Genomic DNA, 10283 nt, shown 5'->3' with positions numbered 1-10283 from the left:
TTTACATAGCTTTGGCTAGGACAATGCTTACTTTTTCCATGAGTATGAACAGGAGAAGATCAAACCTTGCCAACTCTTTATCTGTGGATCACATTTCTACCTTAGTAGCTAATAATTTTTCCTTCTCCTCACAGATTTCTTGTGCAAGCCTTGTATGAACCACATAATCTGTATCTGTCTCAATTTCTTATCTGCAAATGGAGCTAATAACATTGGCTACTTTTCTCCTGAGATAGTCCTGAGGATTAATAAGCTGGCTTTCAAAAGCACAAGTGTCTAAGATGATAGGCCCTCCATAAATTCAAATTACTATTATTGCCATTCTCCTTACATACTGGCAGCTGAATAATACACTCGCGTAAAATATTGTATTTACATAGACCTTTACTTTTTGAGAAGTATTTTGTAACATTAACTTAGACAAGCCTTTCTCTCTGCACAGTCTCAGCACCACTCTTCTGTGGATAAAAGATTTGTTAGGCATCCTTGGTGGATCTCTCTTTTTCATTGAGTCTTCATTGTTTTGCCAATTCAAGTTACTATTATTATTTTTAGTCCTATTCTGTCTCTGATTTGAAGGAATTGTTCTACATCAAGTCTCCTTGTGGTGCATGGGATTTATTCTTTAGATTGAATTAATTAGATAATATACAAGTAATTTTGGCTTATAAATTGATAACCCTGTAAAAATCTTGCCTTGTTAGAAAGCGACGGAAGAAATTATAGGCGAGGCTGAGATCTAAAAGGAGAGCTCCAGAATGGAGGCTTGGATCAGGGGCAGACCAGGAGCTTATCAAGATACAATTGAATAATCAAAGGGTGGAGCCTGGACAAAATGTTTACTTGTCTGGTAAGCCTTAAATGTTTACATTGGCCAATTGATCCCCTTTCATCTTCTCTTGCCCACTAGGAGACCAACATCCATTAAACTCTAGGTTTTGGCAGTCCTATTCTGTTCATTGTTTATATCCTGAACTAGCATGATATGGTTGGCTCTTTATCCCTCTATGATCTCCTATGCTGTCTGTGGATCTGATGCCTAATTCTGGTTCAGAAAAGCCCCTGGGACTTTACTTAGGCACCAGTTTAGTGCCTGGTTTTCCCAGCTCCCATGAAAGGGGATAAAACATTGCTTTGATCAATATCTCTTTGGTAATGGTTTGCTTCCCTTTCCACTACTCTCCTCCATACCCACATATCACATGCCCTCAGGGATCTCCAGATGATATGGTCTTCTTGAGATTTCTTGCCAATACCCAGAAATCAGAACCTCCTGTCATTCCCTTTACACCTGGATTAGCCACTGTGGTAACTGGAGGCATTCTGCCCCCAGGCCTTTGCTGTTTAAGGGTTTCACCACCAGAGGGTGGTATTTTCCTCTTACGATCATTGAAATTGTTCATGTTGAAATGGTTTTTATTACATAAAATATTTCTATAAATGAAATAGCCTATTTTCTAGTGAACAATATAAGCCTGTATAATATAAAAATAAAAATACAAACAATACATGGTAGATTTGGAAACATTTCTCCTAAAAGCCATGATACTAAGTCATGATAAATACGTGATTGAAACTTTTCTGTTTCGCCTGAAATTGAGTTTATAAATCATGACTTTGAAATTTGAAGCTCAAATAGGGCTTCTTAAACTTTCCGTGATCTATCCAGAGTTTGTCTGAAATCTTTGTTCATCATGCAAGTATATTTTAGTTAGTTTTTGTCTGGAGGTGTTTGCAAAATAAGCCACACTCTCAGGTAAATTCAGTCCAAGTTTATTGTGAGTAGGCGTAGGAGAACATGTTCAGGCTTTACTAAATAGACAGGAGATCTTGATATCCATAATGTTAAAAGCTAAAGCCAGGACAACATGTAAAAATGCTCGAGAAAGAAAAACAAATAGTCACTAAGATTCCACAAAATTGTTATCTTGGCTAAGTTTATTTAACATACAAAAAACACAAAGCCATGTGATTCTTTACCCAGGAGGGGTCAAGAAATTGGTATCCAATAGAGATTCCAAGGGAATAGGCAAACACAGCAGCAGTTGAAAGCAAATCTGAAAAGAAGGGAGGGCTGGCCTTTGCTGCACATAGGCCTGGGAGGAGGGAAAATAGCAGTGCTGGGCCTGAGAGAAAATATTAACTGACTTGTTGAGTTTAGGAAAATCTTAGACTCTCTTTAGTTTTTGTCAGAAATTCCAAATAGCCCAATTCTTTTCAAAGACCAGAATTTTAATTTTCAGCCAACATTGGGATGGACCTTTCTATTTGGACAAAAATAAACTTCTAGAAATCAGGGAATTTGAGTTCTGGTGGGGTGACCTGGTCACTCACTAGGTAAATATTTATAGATAATTTGCAACTTCATCGTATGTCATTTTTCAAACTTACAAAAGACAATGACTAAAATTGACTGGTAGTAGTCAAATGTGTACCATAGAAAATTAGGGGTTTTGTGGGGTGACTTGAGAATGCTCTGTTGCAGTGAAAGTGAGTGGCTGCGAGGTGAAGTTTGTGGGCTTTGATCCTTTTACCTTTCAGCCAAAGGAACTTTGCTTTGTTTATTTTTCAACCTTATTTTTTTAAGTTTTGGGCCATATTTCATTTGAGAAAACCGGTTCTCCATGCATGATAGATATATGTTTGGAACAATTTAAATGATCGCTAAGCTCTTTTTAATTCTAAAGATGTTTTTCTATGACAATTAATGATAATATATATTACATAGAGCGCATACACACATGCATGCATACACATATATACATTGTTTTATATATATATATATATATATATAAAATGGGCCGGCCGCACCCGGCCCATTGTTATAAATGTATACACTGTCTTTCTCCAGTGTGACTGGATGTACCTAATTACAAAAGTACATAGTCAATAAAACTGAAAATTGGCTGGGCGCAGTGGCTCACGCCTGTAATCCCAGCACTTTGGGAGGCCGAGGTGGGCGGATCATGAGGTCAGGAGATCGAGACCATCCTGGCTAACATGGTGAAACCCCGTCTCTACTAAAAATACAAAAAATTAGCCGGGTGTGGTGGCGGGTGCCTGTAGTCGCAGCTACTCGGGAGGCTGAGGCAGGAGAATGGCGTGAACCCGGGAGGCAGAGCTTTCGGTGAGCCGAGATAGCGCCACTGCACTCCAGCCTGGGAGACAGCGAGAATCCATCTCAAAAAAATAAAATAAATTTTTAAAAAAACCTGAAAATTATTACCAATAAAAGCTAAGCCTTGGAAACTAAAGATAAAATCGTAAACCTCCCATAGATTGAACAAACCCTCATTTGGCCAAAGGGACCCCAGAGAAGTCTTGAAAACTGAGTTCCCAACCATGATGAGACAGGAGGTCAGACACGCTTTGTTACACCCCATCCCTTTGCAGTTTAGACACGACAACTGACCAGTATTAATGTTAAAATAGAGATCACAAGACTGACAGAATGGACTCTTCATGGCAATAAGACACCTAATTATAAACAGGACCTAAGGCCATGCCAGGCAAGGTTAAGTCACACACCCCTACACTTCAGGAATAAACTATGTTCTAGCTGCAACAAGGTTTTTCTTTTTTTCTAGCAGCTAAAGAAGCATTGGCCTCAAGATGAGCAATATTAAAATAATGACAACACATCCAGCTCACAGAAGCTAACTGATCCCCTGTTCCACAAGCCATAACTACAGCTTTGATTTCAATAACATTCTCCTGATGAAAAAACCAACCATAGATTGCACACTTGTGTGCCTTTGTGTCCTAAAAAGACCTTTTGATGTATAGGGCCTAATTGTAGTACATTTAAATGTTATCTTTACCCCAAGGTAAACATGGGTCATATATACGAATATTTGCTCAATACCCATGTGTCAGGACCCTCTTCATGAATATTAACAGCTCCTCCTATAGACTGTTGAATACATATGTTACTTTAATTTATTCAACTTAAATTCCTGTCTAAACCCTCCTCCTTTGAAGTAGCTGTCTCCGGTCTTTGTCGGATGCTATGCTTTTCAGCCTGTGGAATGGCCACCTTGAAGGCTATAATCTTTTATGAGAAATAAAGTTTCCTTTCTAAACTCATAAATCCTGTAGTTTTTAAAGTTAACAACCTCATGCAATAATAGCAAGGTACGGCGGGTTGGAAGAGGAGCATAATTATATTAAACAAACAAACAAGAAAAATCAGAGATGTGAGAACTTACTGCACACAAAACCCAGACCGAGTTTCCCTGATAATCAAGGTAAAACTTAAAGCATAGGGGATACTTGTTTTTTTTAATAAGAGAAAACGTTAAGATTAGGAGGAAAAAAATTTTCCTATCCCCAGACTTTGAGAATAATATCTTATATGTGGCTTTATATGAAGGAAAATGTGTGACATAATGGGCAACCTTTTTCTGATTAGAGGTTTACTAAAAATATAGGCAAATTCCACTTCTCATCTTTATTACAAGAAAAAATTCAAGGAAGTAGTGTTAAGCCATCACTCTATAAAGGCAATTTTGTTAGGAGGCTGAAGTAACATGCTCTATTTTTAAAACTGCCTTTTGATTGCAATTGATTTAGGCATAAAACTAGGAGAACTGTGAGTTGTGAAAGGCTATCATATCCTCTTTTAGTATTGAGATGGCTTTTAATGGAAACTACATGGTAGGCAATTTTAAATTCTCATTACCAAGACGTAGTTGAAAGACAGCCTTTCCTTATTGTTGCAAGAAGACAGCAAAATGATGTTTTGCATGAATGTAAAATTCCTGACATGGATTTGCTTAATAGCTTTTCACTGGATTTCTAATGGATGGGCCAAGAGGTTGAGGCTGAGCCAGCAGCTGAGTGAATCAGGTGTAAGCTTTTAAGGGTACCATGAAAGGAGCGAAGCCTCCGTAAGTGAGGCTCTTCACACATCTGCCATGGGGGCAGATTAAAATGCTTCTTCGTGTGTTTCTTTCTAATGAAAACTAGAAAGAACAAACACATCAGGGGAGTACTCTTTTGTGGTCATGTTTTCTACGTTTGAAGTGGAGAAGACAAGCTGGGCTCCCTGCCTTCTGACATCACTGATCTCTGTGTCAGAACCTGGCTTTCCTTTTAATTCTTTTCTTTTTATTGCTTAAAATTTTATTATCCAAGATTCTATAATCTAAAATTAGGATTAAAAAAAGAGGCAAAAACCCCTCAGAGCAGCATGGCTTCCCAAATTCTCTGCTTTTCAAATGGACTCCATCGTATTTGACAACTGAGTCAGATAACGGTGACAAGATAGGATGTGGGTAGTTCTGTGGTGGAAAACCCCTCATTTTACAGATGGAGACATGGAGGCTCCCAGCAAGTGAGGAGTCACCGCAGATCAGAGAACCGCTGGCCACAAACCTTACCTAAATTCCAGATCTTGCTATTTCTGCTCTACCTTTCTAGCATATCCACAAAATTATTAAAACAGCCAATGTTTTCTTTAAACATGTCTTCTTAAAGGTGTGTGTGGGGGCGGGGGAATAAAGATAGCAGAGCCGGGGTTGGAGAACAGTGATGTCAGCTGTTTGCTTTCTGGCTCCTAAGGGTTTTACTTTGCCATTCATGAGACAAAAAAAAAAAAAAAAGAAGGAATAGAAAGAGGCCAAACTTCCCCAAGAGTCTGAGTTTACCTTCCTAATGACATGTTTATTTTTCCACATTTTACGAAGTGGGACATGGCCCTCTACAACCAGGCCTGCCTTCCTGAGCTTTGGGCATTGCAGTCGTTCCCTTAGTTTAGCTACAGCTTTGACAGGGTGTCTCTTATAAGATCGTAGAAGCTGAATTCTGAAAAAGCTTGCATTACTTACCATTGTCTATAACAGGATGCAACTTAGATGAGAAATGAGAATTGAAAAACAAACACTAAGAGCAAAGTTGTGTCTCATGACCGTCACCTCAACATAATTGTTTTCACTTCTTCAAATTTCCTTCCAAGTTTTATCTGTAATATATACATTTTTATACTTGTAATCACAGTTTATATAAACTTTCAAGATTAGCTTTTGCACTTAGTCATATTATAAACAATTTCTCATGTTGTTAGAAACTTCGTAACCATTTTTTATAAAGATGACATCATGCCCTAAGTTGATAGCTTATAATTTATTTAATTATTCATCCATTACCAAACATTTAGGTTATTTTCAGTTTATTTTTCTATTATATATGATGCTCTGATAAAGAGTTTTATAAACATAGCTGTCCCCCTTCCTCTTATTTTCTTGGAGAAAATACTGATTACTGAGAAGGGCCAGAAGAGTTTTATGATATTATTGTATACCTTCTGGGGACAGATTCTATTTTGCGGGGCCTAAAGTTTATACCACTTGGCAACAGGGGCATCTTAAGAAAAATAATATGAAATTATAAACATAAATTGCTAGGGAACTTTCCACCTTGAAGGGACTCATCACAGTGAGGAGCCATAAGATCACCTGGTGTCAGATTCACATTGTCAAAGACATTCCCTCAAATCCTGTAGTACTTTTCAATTTCATCAGTACGGGATGAGTACTTCATCCCTGAATCTTCATGAGTACCTTGTTTCCTGATTTAATTATGTTCAGCAAGTGTAGCACAACTTAATCTGGTTGCATTTAATGTGAATAATTTGCTTTAGTGTGCATTTCTTTGTTAAAAAGGCCATGTTTCAATATCTATTGCTACATAGCAAACTACTCCAAAACTTAGTGGCTCAAAACAATGGTTGTATTATATTTCACAATTTGGTGGCTGAGAGATCTAGTTAGGGATTGTCTGGGTGATTCTTCTACTTGGCCTAATATATACTGTAGTTCTTAGCCTCCAGATGGAGCGGTTGGAAAGTTCAAGATGGCTAGCCATTCATTTCTGGCACTTGGGAGGGCATGACTAGAAGTCAGGGCTTAGCTGGGACTGACAAGCAGAGCTCCTTTATATGGTCTCTCCAGGGTGATGATCTTAGGGCAATTGTTCTAGATTTTGAAATCTGTGAACAGTGGTTTTCCTATATCTTATTAGTTAAGCAAATCACAATGGCTGGTCTAGATTCAAGGGCAATTTCAATGAGAATAGCAAAGAATTAGAGGCTATCATTAACCACAGGGTGATATTTTTTCCCTAATTGTTTTCTTCTTTTTCCCTAATTGTTTACCTGCTCAATAATACCCTATATTGGAATTTGAAAGAATAATAAAGATACAAGTAGAGCATTAACATGGTTTCATGAAAATAAGAAAATATATTAATTTATAACTTGCATAAATCTACTAAATGTACCTAACATTGAAAAATCAGAATTTCTTTAATAGCAGACTTAAAGTCACTAACTTAGAGTTATATTAAATATATTACATATAGTTTTATATCCTCATCCTTCATCGTATTATCTTATTTATTCGTTTATTATTATGTTCCTTTAGTAAGATGATAAAAAACAGATATCAAATTTCCATTAGCAACTTTAGGCATAGTCATCCTAAATAAATACTACAGAAAAACTGGCATTGAAGACAGTAGATGTGCAAGCCACTTACCTCCTTGCCTTCAGCGTCGATTTCTGTCCTGTGTTCTTCTTTTATGTGTTGTAGGTTTCTGATACCTCACAGATTACCTTTCCAAGTTTTTATTGCCAGCCATATTTTAGTTAGATCTTGCCAGTGAGAGGTCCTGGAAAGGGAAGGATAAAATGAAGAAGAGAGAAAGCGTGACTCACTTCTCCTTTCCAGCTTCTGGGCCTCCTTCCACAACAACATGAAGCTATGGATGCCTGCATCCTCCGGCCATTTCAGTGCCCGTAGTGTGACTGTTCCCTGGTTCCAGCCCCTGTCCAGTGGCACTCCCCTTGGCTATAGCAGCACCTGTAAGCAGAGACCCACTGATAGCACCAACTCCTAAAGAGCAGCACCTCCTCATCAGTTCCAACGCCAGCTACATAGGGCCAGGTTGCATTTCCAGACTGCTGCAAAACACACTTCATCCCAGCTGTCCAAGCACCTATTGCTTGGCACCCATCCATGATCCCCAAACTAACATGGGTATGCCCTCCTGTGTTTCCAGGACCTCCTGAGACACCTCAGAAGTGCAAGTAGGCCCATGGGTTCTACAACTTCCTCTTCCCTTTTGTTTCTCTGGCCCTGGGGATAGTAACTGCTTCCTGCAGGTGTTAATAGCTGGGTTATTTCACATTCTGCTGTTTGATCTTTCAGCCTCTAAACATTTTGTAAATAGTCCCCTCTGCTTGAAATGCCTCATGTGGATTCTACTTTCCTTACGGGACTCGGAGTGATAGAGTAGGTGCTATGTTACTGCTAGTCTTTTGCAGATATGAGTAAAATGTCCACTAAGAAAAAATGCTTAGATTAGTGCAAGTAGTGTGACAGAATGGTGATTATATCAGCAAGCCATTTATAAAATACTGGTGCTTTGTTTCTGTGTTTTTAATATCTTCCCTTGTTTATATGCTCTGTGTACATAGTAACAATTGTGTTTCACAAAGAAAGATTGTATTTTTACAAAACAGAAAGCAAACATTCTTGGGAGTGATACTTATGTTCCTTTTCAATGTCAAGTTGCATTTTATAACAGCTGAAGTCACAGGAATATGTCCACTGATTATTCTGTCATTAACAGTTCACAGGCAGGCTTTCGAAAATGAAAAAGTGGGCTGTTATTAGGAAAAGAGCTTGTGATGAAAACCTTTCCATTTTTTTTCGTTTGATAAAAACTAACCAATTTTGGCTTTGTTGCCATTTTAAAGCCATGAACTGCTCCAGAATTTTTATGCTTTAGGATTATCTCTGCAGGCTGTGGGAACTGAAAAAGCCAATGCTAATTCTGTTTTGAACAAGAATCCTCAAAGAGAAATGTTTATTTGCTATGCCTTGGCTCATATATTCATTTGCCAGTTCCACTAAATTTATATTGAGAAAGTTTTTCATTTAATGTCAAGATTCAATAACAATTTATTAATTAATTCGTGGTTATTAGATATTATACAAATGCTAAAAAAATAAATGATTAGGATCAAATGTCTTGAAAAAAGAAAGCTAAGAGGAAAACTATTCAAAATTAAACATTTATTTTGCAATGATTGCAATTATCTTTGATATTCAGCAGATAGAAATGGCATTAGTGACTATCACAAAGGTAATAGGTATGGTGTTAGGTCACAGGGATTGGAGTAAAGAAAAATAGAAATCAGAGTCCCATGTACTTCACTGGATAGCTTTCCATTGTGGACTGAATGGTTGAATCCTTCAGTCCAAAATGTTGAATCCTTAATTCCATTGTGACAGAATTAGGAGGTGAAGCCTTTGAGAAGTGATGAGGTCATGAAGGTGGGGCCCTCATGAATAGGATTAGTGCCCTTCTAAGAAGAGGACACAGAGTTTTCCACTACATGAAAACATAGCAAGAAGACAACAATCTGTAAACAAGGAAGAGGGCCCTCACCAAGAACCTCACCCACCTGACACCCTGATCTTGGACTTTAAATTTCCAAAATGGTGAGAAAAAAATGTTTAAGCCTTTCAGTTTAAGGTGTTTTGTTACAGAAGCCTGAGCTAAGTCTTTCTTTTACTCTCTCTCTCTTTTTTCTCTCTCTGTGTATGTATGTGTGTGTGTGTGTGTGTGTGTGTGTGTGTGTGTGTGTTCGTGTATGTCTGTCTGTCTGTCTCTGTCTCTTTTCCCCATTTTTTCTCCTGCTCCTACGCTGGCCTAGAACTAAGAGATGGTGGAATTTAAGTATGTTACTTCTTGGTTATGCTTTCCAGAGCTTTCACACTGTTGCTGGCATTTCTTTCAAGAAAGCCATGCAGGCAAACTATGTATATATCACATTTGAACTAGATTTGCAAATCACCTAGGAAATCTTTACAAACCTCCATTGATTTGCCACAATGATTTTTATTCTATTAATGTAATTTGTTTCTTTCTCAGTTTTCAAGGGGAAGTGAAATTTATGCAACAGTCACTCCACAATTATTTATTGAGCACCTACTATGTGCTAGAAACTCTTCTAAGCTCTGGGGATACAAGAGTGAACAAAACAGATAAATAAACAAATTACCACTCTTTTGGTGCTTGCATTCTAGTATGGTGAGATAGGACATAAAATAAATAAGTCAAATATATAGCATATTATATTTTGTGAGTAACATGAAGAAAAATAAGGCAGAGAAGTGCAACGAGAAGTGTATATTATTTTTTTAAAAAATAAGGAGGCCAGGAAAGTCCTCATAAGCAAGGCAATATTTTAGCAAATACCTAAAGATGATGAGGAA

General features: G+C 37.7%; 1 protein-coding gene and 1 long non-coding RNA gene across 2 annotated transcripts in view; one reads left to right on the top strand and one right to left on the bottom strand.

Moving 5' to 3' along the window:
- MACC1 (MET transcriptional regulator MACC1) overlaps positions 1–10283 on the top strand; it is a 310452-nt gene that overhangs the window by 18169 nt on the left and 282000 nt on the right. The window contains exon 2 of the mRNA XM_055392492.2: positions 705–850. The gene's annotated coding sequence lies outside the window, so the exon portion shown is untranslated. The remainder of the gene's footprint in view (positions 1–704; positions 851–10283) is intronic.
- The window catches only part of LOC129534670 (uncharacterized), a 29858-nt gene continuing 21459 nt past the window's right edge, over positions 1885–10283 (bottom strand). The window contains exons 3-5 of the long non-coding RNA XR_008681341.1: positions 7536–7668; positions 5829–5962; positions 1885–3180 (exon numbers count right to left, since the gene is read on the bottom strand). This is a non-coding gene — a long non-coding RNA (uncharacterized lncRNA). The remainder of the gene's footprint in view (positions 3181–5828; positions 5963–7535; positions 7669–10283) is intronic.

The sequence above is a fragment of the Gorilla gorilla genome, chromosome 6 (genome assembly GCF_029281585.2).
Source record: "Gorilla gorilla gorilla isolate KB3781 chromosome 6, NHGRI_mGorGor1-v2.1_pri, whole genome shotgun sequence".
Classification (NCBI taxonomy): Eukaryota; Metazoa; Chordata; class Mammalia; order Primates; family Hominidae; genus Gorilla; species Gorilla gorilla.
The sequence above is the reverse complement of the archived record's forward strand: the minus strand, read 5'-3'. Positions and strand labels throughout refer to the sequence as shown.